The 17,293-nt window shown below is 34.2% G+C and overlaps 1 long non-coding RNA gene across 1 annotated transcript; it reads right to left on the bottom strand.

Annotated features, from left to right (window-relative positions):
- Window positions 1–12,415: 12,415 nt before the first annotated feature.
- On the bottom strand, window positions 12,416–15,990 carry LOC110883473. The gene is made up of 3 exons (XR_002560483.2): window positions 14,783–15,990; window positions 13,034–13,142; window positions 12,416–12,751 (listed from the first exon to the last, which is right to left on the bottom strand). It is a non-coding gene; the product is annotated as an uncharacterized LOC110883473 (long non-coding RNA).
- Between the last annotated feature and the right edge of the window lie 1,303 nt (window positions 15,991–17,293).

Genomic DNA, 17,293 nt, shown 5'->3' with positions numbered 1-17,293 from the left:
TATTTTATTTGCTATTATTTGAAAAGTCATGCCCTTTTAGACTTCAAATTAACATTGACCACTTTTGGGGTCGAGATTTAATATAATGCATTCTCTGTTTAGTTGTATTACCAGTCTTTTATTTTCCTTATCTTGTCTTCCCCTAAGACTGGAAATATTGGTTTCTTAAATGGATAGTCAGTATAGATGTGGTAAACATGTCCATTTTGGTACTTACATATATCGCATAACCAAAATAACTTTTGGTTCTCTTCAAGAGACCAATTGTTGTGGGGAGTATTTATGATTAGTAGTTGGTTTTGAATTGATTAGATTGTCGGTAAATATGAAAATTTATCTCGACTATATATTTCATATTGTTCCCAACAATGGTCTCTACAATTGTTTATCAAAGTTCAACATTAAACAATATCAAAGATCAACGTTTTATACTGTCGGGCAAAATCCCTTTTCAACCATATACACTTAAAAGAATGCTAAAATATGGATGCATCACTTAAGACCAATGATAATTTACATGGTCCACATATAAGTGGGATAGTTAGTAGGAATTTCTTTTTGGATGGCTGAAAGATTGATTCGCTAAGAAAATTCATTGCATACATAATAAGTGTTTTGGTAGTAAGGCTGTTAGATTACTTAGTAGTGCTAGTTAGCACTTTTAATTATTTTGCATATCGTGATGCTATGTTGATGACCTATTTAGTCATGTCACGTGGTAAACGTATAATTTTTCTAGTAACTTCTGGTTACTCACCATATTTGATTTAATGAAATATTGTGGATATAATGTATCATTCTAGTAACTTCTAATATAGTCTTCTGGCCATATTTGCTATATGATATATTGTAGATATTTCATATTTGGTATCATTTTTCTTTGACATCATTCCAAAGTGATGACTTTTTATCCAAAAATAGTTAAAACTTAAAAAAATCAATAGTGTCTCTACCGAGACACTTTCAACTGGTAAAAATATTTCTTATGTTTTGTGATAATGTTAATTGTGTTGTTGTATATCGGACGTTTGCCATCTCAATTTGTGATTGCTCTACTGGAGCTTCTAGATACACATATGTATAATGCATGCATTCACATAATTATGTCAAGGGGTTTTTTTTCTTTTTTTTTTGTATCCACATTTGAAGCGAATGTTTATATTTCCCCTTCTCGTACCTGCGTCTTAGTGACTGACTCATGTTAAGTTTGTTTGAGCCATTGATATCATTTTTTTATATTACCATGATCATCCACACGTGTGGCCTTTAGTATGGCCAAATAATCCTTTTTCTCCTCCGACAACATTAACCAATTATAACATTTACCTCAGGGAATGAGCTAGCACGTGTTAGTCAGATTGAATTGAAAGGTATATAAATATTAGCTTGATATTTTGATTTGTAATTTAAAAGATGTGATATAACCATCGAGTATTTTGTGAAAACACATTTTCGGTATTGCTGCAATAGGAGCATGTCAAGAAAATTTATAGCAAGCTTTTTAGTAGATGACTAACTTCTGGTGGTCAAACATGTTGATCGAGTACCTTCACACATCCAAAATATGTCACAGAGGAGAAATATTATAGTTTTAACCTTTGTTTGGAGGGAAATCATGAACTAGTCAAAAGGTTTTCCACCACTAGGCTATATGTTATCCGAAGATGATGTCGAGTGTGATGAACTCAAGTTTGAATTTAACATTAAAAAAGAACGTCATGGAAACGAAACATGACTTTGTATACATTTGAGAAAACTTCGGATACCAACAATGATTTAGGATTCATGTGAAATTCAATTTTTTTGTATACAGGTGCTATGATCAAAAGAAGGATCTTTTGAACATTTTTCTTAAAAATTCGAATTTTGAACATTTTTCTTAAAATTCGAATTAAAAGTGACCACTACCTATTTTTCATATATTTTTTTGTGTGAACTATTGTCTATATTAATATCTATCAATATTTGTTTTGCAGCTATTCAAAAACGATAAGAATAATCATACAACTAATATGTTGACAATGCAGAGTAACGTAACAAATTGAATGATCAAAAACTTACGATTCATTATAATTAACTTATTTACTTAACTAGCTTAAGACCAATTTATTTGTGCTAAATGCCACAACCTATATCATTGCGCAGTAAAAAATAAAATAATCATAATGATCGATAACAGATCTTACAATGTAGAGAACCCAAAAAAATTAACTTTATGATTTATTTACTTTAATGTGTTTATCAATTATATATAAAAATAGTTTATAAAACCCAATTGACAAAACACCATACTTTTCATGGATATATCATTTATTATTATTTTAACACTTTTGATATGTATTAATTCCTTTTTAATCTAGAAGGTTAAGAACTTAATGATAAAAGTTTGAGCTTGAAACAAATTTTAAATTGATTGGGATAATTAATGACTTGGTTGAATTTTTTGACCGAGTAAAACGGTTGTTGGGCTTTGACCATAACAACTCCTTGACCTACAATTCCACCAAATTCGGCCAACTAACAGATTCCAATGGGTTACGGTCATTTTCTCCGGAAACGATTTTCGGTTGCCGGAAAAGATAATTCTTTTTTTAGACTACATCACATAATGTAAAAATAACACTTTCTACTTTATTTGTTCATCTACTAAAAAATTATATGTGGATATTTGATAGGGCTAATTTCTGGGTATATTAGCTTTGTATTCATCTTCTTTATTTTTAGTTTCTAATTTACATAATACTATTGGCCGGAAACTAAAAATCAATTTACAGAACCATACCGAATAATCTATATAATGTATATCTATATATGTATAATATACGTATTGTGCAATAAATCACAGAAGTTGGTTCGATATGTTACCTCAATTGTTGTATACGGCTCTTGATCGATATCCGATTCTCAGTCGGATGTGTTTATACGCACATCAATCCAGCATTCATGAATTATGCCACCGTCGGGTTCTCAAACACAGCGATCATGTTTCCGAATGCGACCGGTGACGTGGTTCGGTGGCCATGGTCATCGTTTGTGGGGACAAAAAAATGCAACAGAGAAGCCGGTTGTTCAATAATTAGCTTGATAATTTTCTCTATTTCACTTCGTGTATTCACCTTCTATCTCCCTCAAATGAAAAGATGGTTCAGGTTGGGTTATTGAAATCATGACAAATCAGAAGGGTGAAAAGATAAAGAAAATGAATGGAAATTCGGTTACAAAATTATGGAATTTTGGAGAGCGATGTGCTGATAACGTGTGATAAAACAAGAGAGAAATAGAGAGAAACTGGTTCAATCATACCATTTATCTGACATATACATCGTATATATAAACCAGTACAATAGAATCCCTAAAAACCTAAAGCCCATAAACATTGGGTTGGACCATAAAATGATTGCATTCATAAAAAATATGGTCTTTTTGGACATCTTAAGAGTTTTTGGATGTAAAAGTCAATTACTTCTTTGTATGTCATTACCTTTTTTTATTTGATTATCCAAAGTGTAGATCATTATGTGACAACTAAGTTGAAACTCATATAAGAGATTGAAAATATATCATCAACTATATTTATATGTTTGTCAGTTTAGTTTAATTTTCTACGTGCTAGACTAGGATTTATCTATTAGTATACATATAAATAGATGATTAGGGGATCATATTTTGTGTGTTCGTGGGAGAAAATTGTTCTTACTGGTTGCGTCGGATCACCAAAATTGACGGATTTGACTCAAGATTTCTGTGATTTATGTGTTTCTATATTGTGATGATTTGATGTTTATTTAGATTTAAATTAAATGGTGAAATGACTTCTCCAAGTTGGCGGTCCTTATTTTGTTGTTTATCAGTGCTTACATTTAGTCTAAATTAGTATATACATTACAGCATAAAGACTGGTAGTTACGAACTAAGGAATTATTTTCTTTGGGTGTGAACGAGGGGTTTAACTAACCTTTCAAGAGGTACGATCGAGATTTTTGCCTACAAAATACACTATTTTTTTTCAAGGGGGCACACCTGCCCACTAGGGGTCCTAAACGGGTCGTGTTCGCGGGTTGACGGGTTCAACCCGACCCGAACCTGAAAATTTTACACAAACCCGAATTAAAATTTACTTAAAATTAAAATTTACTTAAGAAAAACACAAATGTATATAATAATATCCTATTTAAATTATAAAATCTATGTTAATTTCTCTTTTTTAAGTTATAATCATGGCGTAAAATACACACCCTATTTAATTTATGATATAAAATATATTGTAAAAAATATAGTATAGCATAAAATGTGTTAAACGGGTCAACCTGCCAACCCGACCAGGTTGACCCGAATCTGACCTGTTAACCTAAATGGGTTCGCAGGTTTAACCTGAAACTGACCCGAACCCGTTTAGGCTAAACCTAAACTCGCGAATTTCGTGTTAGCTTTGTGTCGGGTTTTCGGGTCGTGTCAGAAATTCACACCCCTACCGCCCACCCAACCCATCACCTAGGTCCGCCACTGGAGGCACGTGGTGTCGGTTTGGTCAACTTGGAGAAAGGGAGTCACATACATTGGAATTTGCCGACAGCCTTGGTCTAGTGCCACCAGTTGTTTATCTCCGTTAAAGTGATGTAGGTTTAAGTTTATAAAGTAGGCATTAGTTGGGTTTCAGGAGTAGACTTTAGTGAGATGTATAGTGAGCACTAAAAAATAAATAAATTGAAATTTAGGATAATAAGTCCGAGTTGGGATTCTAAGTTTTAATTTATAATGAGTTATTTAGGTAGATCAAAAATCTTAATGGGCTTCTCAGTTTACAATGTAACTTGGAAATGTTTGGGCTGGAGTTTTAATCATAACATTTCCAAAATCCAATGGGTTAAACATTAAAATAACTTCTTCTTTTTTTTCTGTTTGCAACGTCCATATCTGTCTCCTAAAAATATACGGTATCTCTACTTATATAAAATACACACACAAAGATATTTTACGTGTGCAACATGATACATAAATGGCTAAATTTAGGTATCATCATATATACAATCTTGATTCATGCTTGTAATCTCCATGCCCCCAAAATCTTGTGTCGTCTCGACTTTTCATTGACAAATGTTGAATCGAATTCTCTACAGGTTTGATCACAGCAACCAGTTTTCATCATGTTTTACTTAGATTTACTATGAGTTGTGGGTTGTAGCTATGTTTACTTCATCTCACTCTAGCCTCGTCATTTTTTTAGAATGGAAAAAAATCACTTCTTATTTATTTACAGTTATCAATAACTGATATAGTAAAGCCCGTAGATCTACTTGATATTGTCTCTCGTGTCAACTTCTAACTCGATTCATGATACGAGTTGAATCAATTCTCTATCATGATTTTTAGACCCTTTAGATTTTACTTGACTCGTGATTCGCCGTCCTCATACTCGACATCTCAAGAGTAAATCTTCACAATTACCCTTCTATTGATTGTAGCACACATGCTTTATAGTAACCTTCTGTATTAATATTCTATTTAATCTTAATAATTTCTCCAAAGTGTTACCAGAACTTCCCAAAATAGTAATTGTAGCATAGTACTCATGTCGTTTCCATCATTATAAAATTTCTTACTTTTGCGAAAAAAAAAAATTTTAAAGGATAATTTTTAAAACAACATAGAAACACATCCAAAATTTATCAACGTTTTTCCTACATTTGTTATCGGCCTTGTTTTGAAAAATAAATAAATAAGTTTAGGTCTGAGTATCGTATTCATGTATTAATCAATAAGTTTGTGGTTAAAGAAGTTTGTCATCTAGCAAAACCTATACCCTAGAGTCAAAACTGTGCAAGTCATCAACCAAAACTTAATAATTAAGAATAATCATCATATATTTAAATGCAGCTAAAACCTAATTATTAAATTAAGTGTAATGATTAAGACTTTTGCATGCCTATCACGTATACCCATTGTTTATTAAATTTTGAGAATGACAGACAATTTATCATATTTTTTTTTGAACGGTAAATTTGGATCACTGACGGACCACTGTAGTGCCACCAGCAGAACTACCCGATCATATCCATCTCCACTAGGCAATAATGCCTATACACTAATTAAGGAGGAAACCCAATAAATATGGGAAAACCCCCTTTGTGGAAATCGAACCCATGACCTAATGGTCTTAAGTCTTATCCCACTTCCAAGATACCACCAGGCTATAATGTCATGGGTATTTATCATATTATATGTTCATTTTTGTTTGAATGTTTATTGTATTGTGTAAGACCATGTGTAGTGGTAACTTGTTATAATGCCCCCACCATGGGGCATTATCCGACACGTGGCAACCCAGTCAGCATGGGGCATTATAGCATAAAGTGGTGTAGTGGGGATAATGCCCCTTTCAATCCTTAAAAAAAAAAAACAAAAAAACAAAGTGATTTCTCATTGGTGGGTCAACTCAAGTCATACCTCTAACAAGTGCAAAATGGCGTTATAATTATAATGCCCAAGCAAATTTTTTTCCCCCATAATGCCCCATAATGCCCTATGTAATGGAAGAGTGGGCGTTTTTTTTTGTTATAATGCCCCCATAATGCCCCATAATGCCCCACTACACATGGTCTAACAAAACTAATCTAAGATATACATTTACTTTGGATTTTAGAGACAAGTTTAGGAGATAACCCTTGCTAACCTTTTTATTTCTTTTTCGTATCCTCGTAATATTATTATTGGCATAATCCTTTCTTTTCTTTCACCTCCATCAGTAATCACTAGTCATAAAGTTGTTTACTGTTTAACCTTTTATTTTTGGAAAAATTACAAGTTTTGTCTTTTATCTTTATACCACTTTTCAGGCGGTATCCTTTTTAATGAATGTTGACAGACGGTGTCCTTTACTAGGTATTTTGTTGCAAGTTTAGTCCTTTACACCCAACCCAGTTAAAATACCCTGTTAATTGTTGACAGGCGGTGTCCTTTACTAGGTATCTTTTTGCAAGTTTAGTCCTTTACCTAGATATTTTGTTGCAAGTTTAGTCCTTTACACCCAACAATTAACAGGGTTTTTTAACTGGGTTGGGTGTAAAGGACTAAACTTGCAACAAAATACCTAGTAAAGGATACCGCCTGTCAACATTCGTTAAAAAGGACACCGCCTGAAAAGTGATATAAAGATAAAGGACAAAACTTGTAATTTTTCTTTTATTTTTTTAGTTAATTACATAGTTAGTCCATGTGGTTTGCACAAACTAACATACATAGGTATTAATAGTTTTAAATCACCTTTTAGGGTATTAACTTCCACTACAAGAAAAAACCCCTATAGGGACGACACCTAGGGACAACACAGGTCCTCTCTATAGATCACCCTATAGAGACGGCATGTCGTTTGATTAGGGTTTTCGTGTCTTTTAAAATAGGTTACCTTATAGGGACGTCATATCCTCTCTATAAGGTGAAAATAATTTTTTTTTTGCTTTTTTTATTCTCTAGTTTGTTGAATTGGAAACTTAAAAAAAAAACGTTTTAACTCATAGAGACGACATGTTGTCTCTATAACTTTAAATATTTTTCTTTTAATTTAATTTACTAATGATCATTATGTATGAAAATTAAAATAAAACCAAAAAATAAAGTTTAACTTGTAGAGACGACATGTTGTCTCTAAAAAGTTTGACTAGTCAAACATAATTTTAATTTAGGCGGCAAAATTTCCCACTATTCCAAATCTATTCTTGAAAAAAAAGGTCTAACATATAGAGACGATATGTCGTCTCTATAGGAAAACATAATTTTGTTTTGTTTTTTAGTTTTCGTTAATAAATAACTAAAAATAAAAAAAAGTTATTCGCATATAAAGATGACATGTCGTCCCTATAGATCCAATTAAGATTATTAATTTATTCTTGTTTTTTAACTAAAAAATATATATTTAAACCTATAGAGACGACAAAATTTTTAAAAACCTATAGAGACAACAAGTCGTCTCAATAGGTGATTTTTTTTTCTTTTTTTTTCTTTTAAAAACATATAGAGACAACAAGTCATCTCAATAAATGATTTTTTTTTTTTTTTGAAAAACCTATAAAGACAACAAGTCGTCTCAATAGATGAATTTTTTTTTGAAAAACCTATAAAGACAACAAGTAGTCTCTATACGTGAAAATATTTTTTTACTTTATAAAGATAAACCTATAGAAACGACAAGTCGTCCAACCTATAGATACAACAGGTCGTCTCTATAGGTGAAAATCTTTTTTTAGGGTAAATTACACTTTTCGTTTTTTATGTTTGTAGCAGGTTGCAATGGATGACTTTTAACTTCAATAATTACAGACACAGTCCTTTATTTCTAAAACCAGTTACACTTTACATCCTTTATCCATAACCTGGTTAAAATTTTAAGTTAGATATGACATGTGCAAGGTGAGGGTATTTCAGTAATTTTGTGTCACCCTTTTATTTAAAAGAATACAAATTACAATCATATCCTTTTTTATTGTTCTTCTTCTCCACTTGCCCTCACCACCATCAACCACCACCACTTCAAAACTCCGACAAACCACCATAATCATGGTAGTTATTGTTCTACGCCATAACACCACCACTTTCGCCAGTAATCACTGGCTTAAGATTTGGCCCTAAATCAACTTTCCAACTTTTTCTCTCTAGCACCCTCCAACACTACCATAGCACCACCCTTTCAACTACAAGTGAGTAAAATCTCTTTGTTAATTGTTAGCAAACCAAATTCATAAAAACACAGTAAGCCCTAACAGTAACAATGCAAGAAGCAAAATTGATCAGGAGCACTTTTATGTCCTAACTAAAATTAGTAAAATCCAACAACAAAGAAGCAAAACTCATGAATTTAACCAAAACCAAAGTCCCATAGACTTACTTGGGTTAGCCGGAAACCGTTTACAAGTTTATCTCCATCGTCGACCAACCTAATGCCAGATCTAAACCAAGCCGCCGCCAGAGATGCGGTTGTTTCAGTTTATGAATCACACCAGTCACCGCCTTCAATCGACCGACCTACTGCCAGATCTAAACCAAGCCACCGCCGGAGATGCGGTTGTTTCAGTTTATGAACAACACCAGCCACCTCCGGAGATGCGGTTGTTTCAGCTTATGAACAACACCATCCACCGCCTTCAATCGCCGCTAGAGATGACGTTGGTCGTCGGGTTACTGGCTGAGTTCGCCGGAGTAGGTTGAATATGATGTGGTTGGGGTCAAAGGACGTAAGGTGTAATTAGTTTTACAAATAAAGGACTGTGTCTATAATTATTGAAGTTAAAAGTCATCCATTGCAACCCGCTACAAACTTAAAGGACGAAAAGTGTAATTTACCCTTTTTTTATTTTTTATAAAGAAAAACCTGTAGAAATAATAAGTCATTTCTATATGGCTTATATGTTTTTATTTTTATTTTTTAAAAAGACCTATAGTGACGACATGTCGTCTCTATAGGTGAAAATAGTATTTTTATTCTTTTATAAAGAAAAATATAGAAACGACAAGTCGTCTCTATAGGGCTTAAATGTTTTTTTTTAATTTTTTTAAAGAGAACCTATAGAGACAACATATCGTCTTTAAATTGGTTTAAAAAATATTAGAACAAATATTTCTAATTTATTTAGTAAATATTAAGTTTAATTTTTATTTTTTTTTCACAAACCTGTAGGGAGGACATGTTGTCTCTACAAACTCTTCTATAGCAACGACATTTATAGGGACGACTTTTGTGGCCTATAGAAACGAGCTTGTAGAGACAAATTTTATAAAGACGATATGTCGTCTCTATAGGTGAAAAAGAACTATAGAGACAACATGTCCTCCATATAAGCTAAAAAAATGTCTTCCCTGTAAGGTTTTTTTCTTGTAGTTTTCTTGGGTATTAACATAGTTAGTCTCTTTGGTTTGCATATAATAACATATTTAGATACTAATAGTTTAACAAACAATTAACGTCAATACCTGCAAACCCTACAAAATGAAAAGTTAATACCCGAGAAGGTGATTTTAAACTATTATTATCTAAGTATGTTATTTTGTGTAAACCACAAGTACTAATTATCTAATTAACTCTTTTATTTTTGTCGAAAGTTTTATGCATGCTACTGTGTTAGTACAAGCTTGAAATAATAAAGAGAAAAATGTAAAAACGAAATGAAAAATAGTAGTACGAGAAATGAGCCGAAAATTTTTATATTAATAAATTAATAAATAAAAATAAAGTAGTTGTGTACTGTTTTCAGCCTCCTCTTTAAAGTTTTCTGTAGGTGGAAGCGTTCATTTACAATTTTATATTTAGTAACTATAAAACTCTTTAAAAATTAAAATTCTTACATTTGAGTTAATTACGTTTTTCGTACCTATGATTTGTTAAGGAAGTGGAGATGGTCCGTAATGGTCACCCTATCACTCGTTATTTTTTTTGCACACCGCCGCCACCCCTTTGTTTAACGCGTTGAAATTGTAACGCGTTGATAATATCACGCGTTAAATATTGAACGAATTTGAACGTTGCTCCATTTTTGACCGTTATTCAACAGTAAAGTTTAATAAAAAAAACCTTTAAACCTTTTATCTATATATATCTCCATTTTTAACCATTTCACACACACCAAAACATAAACACATTTCACACAATCTACATCTTTCTCAAATGGAGCTCCCTATGGATTCAACGTTTCCGATGTCTAGCGATAGCGATACCGAGTCGTCTTCCGACAACGAGACGCTAAAATATTTTGTGTCGGTGTATAACGAACTTGATACTAGTTTGTCCCGCCCAAAGAAGAAGATGGTAGACCGTGATCGTATACGTGCCAATGAAGTGTTAATGAACGATTATTTTGTGAAGAATCCGCTCTACAATGCCGAAACGTTTAAGAATCGGTTTCGTTTACCCAAAGAATTATTTTTAAAGATTGTTGGAGACATCGAAGCAAGCGAGGAATGGTTTCAAGAAGGTTACGATGCGAGGGGTAAACCAAGTTTCACGGCGATACAAAAATGCACGTCCGCCATTCGCCAACTAGCGACAGGTAACCCTCCCGATCAATATGATGAATACCTAGCTATGGCGTCCAGAACTTCCCGTGAATGACTGCAATTTTTTTGCAACGCGGTCATTAAGTTGTATGGTAAAGAGTTTTTACGTAAACCGACGAGCCACGACATCTCACGTATTTACGCCGCACATGAGGCTAGATGGCATTTTCCAGGGATGCTCGGTAGCATCGATTGTACACATATCGAGTGGAAAAATTGTCCAAGAGAGTTGCGAGGGGCGTATGTTAGGGGTGACATCAAAAGACCAACCATCATACTAGAAGCGGTGGCGTCGAATGATTTATGGATTTGGCATTTATATTTCGGTGTTCCAGATTCAAACAACGACATCAATGTGTTGCACACGTCGCCGTTGTTTCAAACCGTAATGGATGGTACCGCACCTTCCTCTCCATTCTATGTTAACGGACGATATTACAGACGAGGCTTTTTTCTTGTGGATGGTATCTACCTATCATAGTCTGTTTTTGTGAAAGCTCCCTCATTTCCTGTCGAGGCTAAAGAAATCGTGTTCAAAAAATTGCAAGAATCGGCAAGAAAAGATGTTGAGAGGGCTTTTGGTGTTTTAAAGGGTAGATGGGGTATACTACACCGACTGGTTCGTGCGATGAACAAGAAAGCAATACATAGCATAGTATATGCATGTATCATATTGCACAATATGATAATCAAAGAAGACGGATGCGCAATATCTCCGGATTGGGTGCCGGATCCCCCTACACAAGTTCAAGTTCCACAAAATATCCAACAAGAATTGCGTGATGAAGAAACTCACTTTCAGTTGAGATACGATTTAATCGAACTAGTAAGTTCTTTAGGTTTGGAGTTTCATGAGTCGGACGAGGAGTAGAGTTTTTTTAGTATTTTTTTTTAAATTGTAGCCTAAAATATTTCTAGTATGTTAAATTGAACTAGTATGTTTTAATTTTAATGCAATTTATAATTTTAGTGTTTTATTGTTAATTTCTAATTTTAAAATAAAAATTAAAAAAAATTGTGAGTGATAGAATTCTATCACTGGTGACCACCGCCATTACAAAAATGCTTGTGAGTGATAGAATAGTGGCTGATGACATGGCAGGAGTTGATTGGATGCTTGTGAGTGATGGAATTCTATCACTAGTGACCACCCCACTCCCCTTAAAAATCATTATTTCAATTCCTTAGTTTAAAAATTGGCAAAACAGTACCTATGGTTTCACTTTCGTAACTATTACAGTCCATCTTTACTAGCACCATCCAGTTATTTTGTTAGTTTACTTGAAATGACTACATAGACTGAAATAGTTATTTTTGACAAACCACATGAACGAAAAACGTAATTAACTCCTTACATTTTTATAGTTAAATAGGATTATTGCCAACGCGCGTTGCGCAAGAGAGTCAGTTTTATTTCTCACAACCATAGCAATGTTTAATTTACAAAGTAAAACCGAACTATACAGATGGGTTCTATAAAAATACAAAGTAAAACTGAACTATACATATTGGTGCATTTAGGTATGATAATTACTTGCTGGGCTATTTGGAGAGCCAGGAAAAATGCTATCTTCAATAAAAAGAAGGGGATTCACGCTTGTGTTATTGATGAAGTCAAGGTGTTGGGTCTTCTCCGGATAAAGAATCGCGCGAAGCCGTTTTCCTTGGATTAGGCAGCATGGAAGTCCTTTAATTTCTTTGATGCGTAGTTCTGAAACATCAATATTCATAATCAGGTATTGAGTATCAGATCACGCAATTCCAGAATTATCACTGCCACAAGGTTTTTATATTATCCTAAAATTGCAATGGAAACGAAAAATATAAGAGCTTAGTCGATTGATTTGATCTCCAGTTTACACACCTAGTATTGTTGAATCAAAACGAACCTTCAACATAATCAAATGGACTATTAGATGATATTATATTACCTGTTTTTTGATCACGTCAAGCATCAATAAAAAGAGGATGGAAAACCTGTTGTCAGAGTTACCTAAGTTGTCGAGGGTGGCTACCGATCTACACAGATCTGAGACATGCAAGCCTTGATCAGTTCATCTGATGAGGGTGGTGGTTAAATCGGAAAGAAGCCAATTGGCGACCTGTAGTCGACACAATCATTCAAATATCAAACCCCTAATAACCAATTACCCTCAGTTATACCTAGACCTGGCAAACGGATCGGGTTGGGTCGGGTCATGGGTCAAGGCGGGTTTGGGTCGGAACGGGTTCGGGTTGGAACGGGTCAATTAAAATAAGGGTTGTTTAGGTTCGGGTCAAAACAGGTTCGGGTCGGGTCGGAGCTGGTTCGGGTCAGGACGGGTTCGGGTTAGGGTTAAAACGGGTCTGGGTTAGAACGGGTTTCGAGTCGGGTCGGGTCGGTTTGGTTAAAAGATGATTTTCTTAAAGAAGAGATTGTACATCAAGGGGCAATTTTGTCCAGTTAAAATGTGTCCGGGTCGGTTCTAGTTGAAACGGGTCCGGGTAGGCTATGTGACTCTAATCAGAACTGATAAGAACACCATGAAATTGCATTTAATACTACACCTGGCAAAACGGGTGGGTTGAGTCGGGTGGCATGCCGGGTCAATACGGGTTCAGGTCGGAACGGATCAATTCAAAAATAAAAAGGTTTTCTTGTAAATCCCATAAGAAAAGTCTTAATGTAGGCCAAAACTAAATGTGGCTATCAATAGTTTAAACACAAAATCAATGACTACTTAAACTCTATATTAGTGTATCACAATAGAGACATCAAATTTTCAGTTTTGAATTAGAAAATTGCTACCTTACAGTTTCTAAATATAAAACTCTTTTAGATGGGTAAAATGATTCATAATCTGCATTATGAATCTTCCTAAATTGCCATTATAATTATAAATTTTAATATAAACCACTACACACTGGCATTCCGATGCACACAACAAAAAGTAGCAATTCCTCTTCTAATTATCCAAATGTAAGGTATAACCATATTCAACTATTAAAGCATCAAAACAATTACATAATGAAACAGAAAACTAATAACAACATCAACAACAGTAGTTAATGAAACATAAAACTAATAAACTCTTTACACAGACCTAAAATCCACAACAATTACATAATGTCTCTACTGATTAATTACAAATCTTCACACAAACACAGTCGATTAACAACAAAACCTAATACAATGATCCAAAGTTATAAACCGAACATGAATCCATTCTTCAATTTCCTCAACAAATCAGCTAAAATTATATAAACAAACACTATATAATCAATTTCATAACATTCTAAACATCATAAAGCTGACTAATTTCAACAATCTGATTTGCATTGATAAGAGTAAGAAATTAAAACGAACTTACCGAATCCCCCAACAAATTCACAGAACCAACCAACTTCAAAAACCCTAGAACGAATCACGAATACGAATCACAAACTATGAATGCTTCTAGGTGATTAACGAATCAAGGACACGAATTGTCCCTTCTATCTCTGTCGTAGTCGTTTAAAGAAAACCCTAGAAACTTTAACCCGCCTCTTTTTTATTATAACCCGTTCAACCCGTTTTTTTACAACCCAAACCCAGCTGACCCGTAAGAACATTTGAAAGTTTATGGGATGACCCAACTGGACCCGCTAATCACTAAAAGGAAGCCAAAACTGACCCAATGGAATTTAGAAAAGACCCAAATATATTAGTTTGGGTCAGAATTGCCAGGTCTAGTTATACCCAACCATGAATCAGAAATCATACCTGAGTTTGTTGACTTGAGCGATGTTACCTCCAGCGACTCCCAAAAAGGGTAGATGGCGGTCATTATGCTTTCAAAAGCGGAAGAAGCAACGTAGAGAAAAAGGTGGCTGTGAAGATTCGAACCAACGTCAAAGTTATCACCACAAAACCAACAAATCACTAAGCCAAAGCCCCAAACACATCAAGTACCATAACGAAACCTATTTATACAATAACAACATCGGGTAAAAGGGAAGAATGCAACCAATAAGGTATTGCCACGTGGCAAAAAAACACTATTCATAGTGGAAATGATTAAGAAACAAAGAAGTTAACCGATTTTATGTCATAACCTAATTAAAAGTGTGAAACCCATCAATTCCACTATATCAAAGACCAGCATCATCATAATAATGAGCGCATGATTATTTTCCAGCATTATTCCACAAATGCCGTACCCTAACCGATAAAAATAAATGCTTGTATCATCTCTGAACACAAAAATTTTGGTGACAAACAACTTAGAAAATAAACTAAAGTAACACTTATCATCAAAATGTGAGTTCAATTGGCTACTACAGACATCATAATCCAAAACCATAAGCGATTATACACCCTATGTAATATCTGGCAGATAGAACAAAAACCCTAACATAAAGTTTATCTTTTTAAAAGGCTCAAAGGCCAGAGGGGCGCAGATAAGAAGGTTATCAAATTCATGCCTTAGCTACGAAGATTTAGCTGTTACCCACCAACATGGTTGAAACATAAAGATTGAAGCAACAGACACCTGGTTCGGGTTGTATAATCGGAAAGTAGAGGGGTTTAATCCTTCTTGATGGAACTTCGCCGGAATAGGACCTGAACCCTAGGTGTTTCGCCGGAGCTTCTTGAAGTCATCGAGTTCTGCTGATGTCGACAGAAACAGCAACCGACAACCTAGCAACCACTTACAGCTGCTGGCCGCCGTTGCGGTGACCGGAAACCCTGGAACCACCGCCGACGCCGGAGAACCGACATAACCCCACCACCATGTACGGCGGACCCGGCTGTGATGTCGACACCGGAGAGCCATGATCGGCGCGGCCACCGTGTCGAAACCGAGACTTCTCCGTCTGTCTCCCATCTCTTCTCCCCTCTGTGTGTGTCTTTCACGTGGATTTGGATTAAGGGTTATGTTTTGAAGAAAGGAGAAGGGGCTAGCTGTTTATGGGTCAAATTATTCTACAAAAGGCTTCTAATTGTTTGAAGTGTAAGAAGAATTTATAGAGTGACAAGTGTTCAATAACCTAAAACTAAACCCACTACATCACCACCAAAAACCTAAACACCCACCCCCACCCTACCCCACCACCACCCAAAAACCTACCCCCCCACCCAAAAACCTAAACCCTCCCCCCGGAAAAAAAAAATTATACCTCACAAAAAAAAACCCCAAAAAACCCACCCCCCTCCCCCACCTACAAAAACCCAAAAAAAAAAAAAAAATCTAAAAAAACCTAAACACCCACCACCACCCGAAAACCTAAACCCCCACCCCCTCGGCAAATTTTTTTTTTTTTTTTTTTTTTGTAGTGGGTTTTTTTTTTGTGTAGTGGGTTTTTTTAGGTTATTGGACACTTGTCACTCTATAAATCTTTCTTACAATTAGGATTCTTTGTATTTGATCCTAATCCAGCTGTTTATTACATAAATGTCCTCCTCTACTTTTCATTGCCTTTATTTTTTAATATATTGGATAATGGATAATTTGTCATTTTAGTCGGTAATATATTCAAATGTTTGACCACCTATAAATGATCATAATATCTTTAGCAAAACTTATGAAATTGCTAATTTATAAATGAAATTCAAATGAACTTTATTACATTTTTAAACCACACACGTTTCTCATTGGTTTTAAAATTAATCAATTCAAGATTCTTTATTACATTTTCAACCACACACATTTCTTATTTTTTAAAACATATCCAGAACTCACAAATAACAAAATAAAGATTACTAAAACATTATATATGTAAGTTGTGTCTTATGTTTTAGATGATAAGGCTCTGATTATCGAATGTGAAAAATATAATTAAGCAAACTTCATCATCGTCGTTTGTGCTAATCTTGTCGGCTAGGGTTATCTCATCAGCAACTAGCTAGTATGCAACTTTTTATACTTTGATAATCATAACTGGAACCACTTACGTTTGTTTGCACTTAATGTGAAAGATGTGAAAGACATTCAGCTAACGAAAAGTGAATAAAATATGTTGACAACGGTTATCTATCTTATTTTAAAAGGGTATGAAAGACGTAGTGTCATGGTTCTTACACTTTCATATTTAAGGTTATATAGATAACTAAAAAGATCTATTCATTTTTATGAAAATTATAAAAAAATTTCTCAATTATGGACCTTTTTATGTGTGATTTAGTTTTGAATATTTATGTGCTTTTGGATTTAATTTAAATAAAACTGGTAAAAACAAACTATCATATGATGCATGACTATTTTTAAGGATTTGTGACATAAAATTGATCAGT

The sequence above is a fragment of the Helianthus annuus genome, chromosome 1, assembly GCF_002127325.2.
Source record: "Helianthus annuus cultivar XRQ/B chromosome 1, HanXRQr2.0-SUNRISE, whole genome shotgun sequence".
In the NCBI taxonomy this organism is placed as follows: domain Eukaryota; kingdom Viridiplantae; phylum Streptophyta; class Magnoliopsida; order Asterales; family Asteraceae; genus Helianthus; species Helianthus annuus.
Note: the sequence above shows the minus strand (reverse complement) of the source record. Positions and strands in the feature narration are given on the sequence as shown.